This window comes from Pteropus vampyrus, unplaced genomic scaffold (assembly GCF_000151845.1).
Source record: "Pteropus vampyrus isolate Shadow unplaced genomic scaffold, Pvam_2.0 Scaffold45, whole genome shotgun sequence".
NCBI classification, from domain to species: domain Eukaryota; kingdom Metazoa; phylum Chordata; class Mammalia; order Chiroptera; family Pteropodidae; genus Pteropus; species Pteropus vampyrus.
The window spans coordinates 374,972-381,452 of record NW_011888826.1 but is presented as its reverse complement, the minus strand read 5'-3'; positions in this window follow the sequence as shown (position 1 = coordinate 381,452).

Genomic DNA, 6,481 nt, shown 5'->3' with positions numbered 1-6,481 from the left:
TTTTCCCTTTACTTGCAATGTCCTTTCCCAGCTATTCACTTCACTATCTCCTTATTACCCAGGACTCAGCCTAAATGTTGCTTCTATGTGCCCCGACTCCCTGAGGTCAATCTCTATGATCTGATTTTATTTTCTTTGTGACACTTGTCTATTTCAATTGTTTGCTTGGTTATCTTTACCTACCTCACTGGAATATTAAGCTATATAAAAACAAGGGACCTAGTCTCTTTGTGAAGAAAGGGGTGACTTCCCAAAGAAGTCAAAAATTTGGTCAGGCAAATGAAATCCTAAGACTGGAGAATGGTCTTTAGCTTGATGCATTGCCTTCCAGAGCCACTGGTGTGGTAGTGTTACTCCTATGACTTAGAGGGGCAGGCCTGCCACTTTGGCTGCCTTATTGCTGTATCCTTACATGGTGGACAGAAAGAGGGCTCTGATCTCTTCCTCTCCTTATAAAGGCATTAATCTCATCATGAAGACTCACCTTGATGACATTATCTAAACCTAATTACCTTCAAAAGGCCTCACCATCAAATATAGTAACACCGGGGATTAGGGCTTCAATATATGAATTTTGCGGGGACACAAACATTCAGACCGTAGCATGGAATTTCTTATCTTATGGATTTAGACTATAAGAATGTTGAGAACAGAGATATGTGCGTAGTCCATGATCTGGCATATAGGAGGCCTTTGATAAATAAATAAGCGAATAATAAATGAATAAATACAACAGTCCTTTCAAAGTTTGTCTCAGCACTTCATTAAAGACAAATAATGTGTTTTATTCAGTTAAAGAACTGAGTCATTTTTTCTATTTGTAATCCAAATAGTAACAATATAGATTGAATGTTCCTATGGGTCAGATGTAGCTCCAGGTTCTTCACTCTTATTCTCATTTGAAAAAGTTGTTATTATTATTCCGTTTTATGGATGAGAAAACTGAAGTATATGAAGGCTAAGTAACATGTCCCAAATAACCCAGCTGACAGTCCAACCTTTGCCAGTCTGATTCCAGAGCTAGACCCCAGATCTTTGTCATTTATGTAAAATATGACTTAAGACAAGTGACCTGGGGTCTTTCCTTCCAGAAAGATTGAATTAAAAATGTTTTCTCTACATTAATGCAAAGTGCTCTTGCAGTGTTTGAATGCTCTGTATTGGTGCCAAGTGGTAATTTCTTATATTTTGAGTGATTTTATCATTTTTGAAATACATATATTCGTCACTGTTTTGATGTAATCAGGACATTCAGGTGTCATAACAGAGCACACTAAACTTTGCATGAACTCTCCTTCATGTGCATAATCCCCTGCTTGGCTTGTGGCATCATTTAAAAAAAATTTACAAAGCATTATTTAAGGGGACTGCTTTTTAAAAATCATGCTCAATAAACCAAAGCATTTTAAAAAATAATTTGCTCAACTTCAGAGAGGTCCAGTATATCAAATACAAGTCTGGCTATTAATCCTCATTGTTTGAATAGTCCCAAAATGATTTTAGGCTCCCATGAGGGAGAAATTTGAAGTGGCCATGTTTGGTACCACGTGTTTGAGCAAAGAGTATCATTTGTCTTGAGGTGTAGTTGGGGTCAGCTATGTAATAAAGAGGTTTAAACTTATGTCTCAGCTATTATTACTGGGCCAACCCCAGTCTCTTTCATCAAACCATGGTTTTATTACCTCCACTAACAATAGTTTTCTCACTGTGAGTTATCAATAAGATTATAACTATATTTGAATTTGTTAGCCAAAAATTACTGACTCAGCATTTGAAGTTAAACAACTGCATGTCATTCAGCACAACAGTTTACTCTGTATGGGTGTGTATATGTGAGAATTACAATAATATGTAAATGTATGGATGACATATTATATACATATATACACAGATAATTTTTTATGGCTTTCTAAGAAATTGTTCAGCTGTATTTAGAGGTAGAAATCACCCTGTGAATGGTAACTATGCGAATTGGCTACCATTTCTGTTAAAAAATGCCATGTAAAGAAAGGAACTGTGTATGTAGTTTAAAACCCAGAAGTCATAAATAACATTATCATATTAAAAAATATAATATTGGTCTAAGTATGAATATAAGACATAAACACTAACATATAAATGAACACTAATAATTGGAGATTTAAAACTTTGAACAATCATATAATCTGAGTAAAATTTTGAAGAAAATAATATGTAGTAGTATCAAAATTTTTGTTATTCTCTTGGTGACATTTCATAATTTTTGGTATTCTGACAATATAGACATCTTGGATGTATTTATTACATATCTGAGTAGTATATGAAATATAATTATGATATAGATTCTCTTCTGATATTGGTCATTTTAAAACTTTGCCAAACACTTATGGTTCATGAATTCCTGTTATGGAAAACTCTCTTTCCAGCTACCATTATTTTAATGGCTCTCACTTTAAACTAAGTCTTCACCATCTGCTCTTCCTTTATTCTAAATGCTAAAAGAAATTAATTTAAATGCATCATAAAAGAGCTATTTTATGTTTTTTAAATCCCTGTCCATAGCTTAACTCTGAGTTTAAATATACATTGGCGATCTCCAAAAACATCTGGAGGAAAACAGCTGTCTTTGACATCTAATTTGGAATATTTCCCAGGGAGGATAAGAAGTCATTTTAAATGGATGCATTATACACTGAAATGTCCCCGCTTCTCTTGCCCTGTCTAAAGTCTGCCATTACTATTAACCTAATAATGGAGGGAAAATCTTTAATATAGTGGTACCATAGTTTTATAAGTAGAGTTTTTATACTCAGGTAAAGTTTTTTTCTCATTATTTCCTAATATTAGCACTTTTAGTTAACTCTTATGAAACACTATTTCTGCAGTATAGAAAACAGTGCTGACAGAGACTGGTATACTGTCAAAGCAGTAAGTTTCAAACATTTGAGAATCAACAGGAAGGAGAATCCACGCCTCCTCTTACTTTAGTACGAAGCAACGTCAGGAAGCAGGCAGCGATAGCCGATTCCAAGGAGGCGATAGCTAGAACTCAGCCTGCACAGTAACTAGCCCTGTGTTTACTTTCTGGTTTCCTTCTTTCTTTCTATGCTTTGTTGTCACAAACTAAGAAAACTACAAATGACTTTAAATGTAACATCATTATTCTTACACAAGTGACACTGTGGCTCAGTTGACTTTTTTATGACAGTGGGAAGATGAGCCGTCTGTCCTTGGTACTGTGGTCGTTCTGACAAATCCAGTATCAGTGTTCAGAAGTATCTAGGAGAAAGTGTTCTCTGTAACCGTAAAGACACTGCATGCTACGTGCTATCCCAGGAGCTGCTCCCTCTGCAGGACTTGAAATATGGTACCAAAGGTGTCTGTGTTCTCATCACTGGGTATGCCAGCTTCATTTGCAAGTTCTCCAGTTATAGAATGGTATTTCTTTGGGGCTGCCTTCTAGGTGACAGGGCTTTCATCATCTATTTTTTTCCTATAGAATCTCAAGGTACTCAAAGACATTTACTACAATGAATAGCCGTGACTTGGGGTGCAACAGTGCTACCACCTCTACTCAAACCCTTGTATTTCTTTCTAGGAATTCTCTGGAAATACAATGGCCTGAAAAAAACATGAGTGCAACTACGAGCAACAGGAAAGCTAAATGTCAGGCATAATTACAGGAGTTTGGAAGAAGGCATAGAGGGATAGAACTGTTTTTATTAAAGATCATTGAATCATAGAAGAAAGAATCAATTGAAATCACATGCATAAATGGAAATAAATTTAGTATTTAAATGAGACATATTAAATGCCTAACCAACATTATTTTAAAATGAACAAGAGAGTATTACATATTTAAGAAGTAGAACAGATATTAAGACAAAAATATTATATTTCATTAACTATAAAAGGACAGTGAAGAACAGAAAGATTTGGAGAAAGAGGACAGAATTGGTTTAGGGAAAGTAGGAAAGCACATAAACAGTGATGAGAAGGGATGGGAGTAGAGAGTCACAGAGAAGGAAGGGCAAGGACGGAGGCCTCTAAGTGAACGTTAGCTGAATTTTAAAAAATTTAAGTTGAGCATTATAACCAGTTGTTCACTGGGCTTCGGATTGTTATCACTAATTAACCAAAACTTTTTGCCTTTTGTGAGTTAACGTTGCTTACAGACACGGAGTTGCTCCAAACCTTAAATTTTTAGAATGGGCATTAAAAATTCAAATGTCTTCACAGGTGAGGTAGGAAATGTAAATGAATTAAACTGTCTACATGTAAACTACAAAACAAAACAAACACAAAGACAAAAAAATAAAACAAAATCAACTCAACTGTCAGAATAATAATTATATTTATTTTTACTGAACTATGATTTAAAAACATAAACCCATTCATATATGCACACATCACAAAAAAGAAAAAAATGTATGATGCTTGCTGCTCTTTTGATTAAGAGCTAGAATTCTGACATTTTATTTCTACAGCAAGATCTTAGTGTCAGGTTTGGTATTTTACATTGTGATGTGAATACAGAATTCAGCCTTGACTTTAACTGGGAGGGAGATTTAAATTAATTCAATTTTATGTTGGAAAAGCAGCTGTTCATGGAGGCAGATACTTACATAAATCTTTGTATACTGATTTTTACTATTAGAGTGACTGCTCCTGAGATAGTTGAAAAATTCTGGTATTTCAATGTGACCAAATTTGGATTTTAGTATTCTACTACAGTTTGGCAATTTCCATTTCCACCTTTATATTCACAGTTTAAATGTTACTTGAGAAAGGAAAAATTAACCTATTGGTTCAATAATTCTAGGTCTGACTTGTTAAATTCACAAAATGATATGCATATGTAACAATACATAGTAGCTTTACTTCTTGCTGTTTTATTCTTTCAAGAACTGGTTTTCACTTCTGCCTGATAATAGCTTTTTGGCAAATGGTGTCTCCCTCTAGCGATACAAATCATTATTCTTTTTAAAATGCAGTGAAAGTTGGATCCTCTGGGAAAAAAAAAAAGTTTTTTAATCCAGAAAAAAATGCTTATTATTAAAGAATAAAATGAAAATACCTATATCTGGAGTTTTCTTGACTTGTAGCAAGAGATGTGGAGACTTTTATATTTTATTATGGTTTTGAGGTAGATGCTCAATCTGGATGATTATGGTCACTTTAGAGAAGTTTTATAGAGCCCTGCTGTCTTAATATATGCTATTTTATTAAATAAAAGGACTTAGGCAATTTACATATTAATTGCTCCAATGGAAAGAGGGAAGCCCCTCAGCTGTTGGACTCCAAAGGATGGAAACAAAAACACAATGTACTCGTGGCTCATTATGGTCTGTGATAATTAGCAAGGTAAACCCCTTCCCTCCCTCCCTCGCTCCCTCCTTTCCTCCTTCCCTTCCTCCCTCCAACATCTCCAGAGTATCCACTCACTCACTACAAACTAGGTACTGAAGATAATTTAGATGAATAAGCCATAATTATTGCTCACAATTTATTGTTACACCCAAATTATTGTCTCAAAAACATTTCAAAAAATGTCATATACTATTTCAACATTCAAGTATTTTTGTCAAGAGTGTTTATTTTCAGGATAGGGACATGCTCCTTAGCTCAGGATAGGCAAGCTCAGAAGTAAAGTGACATCTGCTCAGAGGAAAGCTTCCACTGGCTGAAAAGACTTCCCTAAACAAACCAAGAGCAGATGTCCTGGCTCAGGTTGCTTTTAAGTAAAAAAAAAAAAAAAAGAAAAAAAAGAAAAAAGCAGATTAATGGGGCCTGCTGCCTTAAAATTGAAGAAGACAGTTTCTAAAGTAAAAGTATTAATTCCTCAAGTCTGCGACCACTGGCTTTTGGGTCTGGGTTGGGCCTGTGGAGTGGGAGTGATAGTAGGGAGAGGGGAGCTTGAGATCTCAAGATCCAATTTCAGAAACGCCCCTCTACCTGCTGGACTTAACCCACAGTGCCTGGCTCTTTGGATGACACAAAGGATGGTGAAAAGGAAGAGGGTAAGGGAGTCTCTTGGCTGTTGGCTTACTCCCCTCCCCACACACAGCTCAGCTCTTGTCAGCTCCTCCAAGAACCAAGGCACTGCTGTCAGCACCTTCAGCGAGTCCCACATGTAAACAGGTGCAGAGTGCTGAGAAACACGCTGTGCATTCACACTGCGCAGAATTAGAAATTGAGTGGATGTGGGAGTTCATATGGGGGGAGCCCACCACGTGCTCACCAACCCCTGGGCTCTCATCTGCTCCCATCTTCCGTCCTTTAGAAGATTTTCTGGAGTGTAGTGACTCTTGTTGATTGACTGATTGATGGATTGATTGATTGATTTTAAGAAATCGACTCACCGGATTGTGGAGGCTGGAAAGTCCAGAATTTGCTGGGCAGGCTGGCAGGCTAGAGAGCCAGAGAAAAGCTGCTGCTGTAACCAGAGCTCGTACATACTCTGGAGCAGAATTTCCTCTGCATCTGTCTTAAGTTTTCTCTT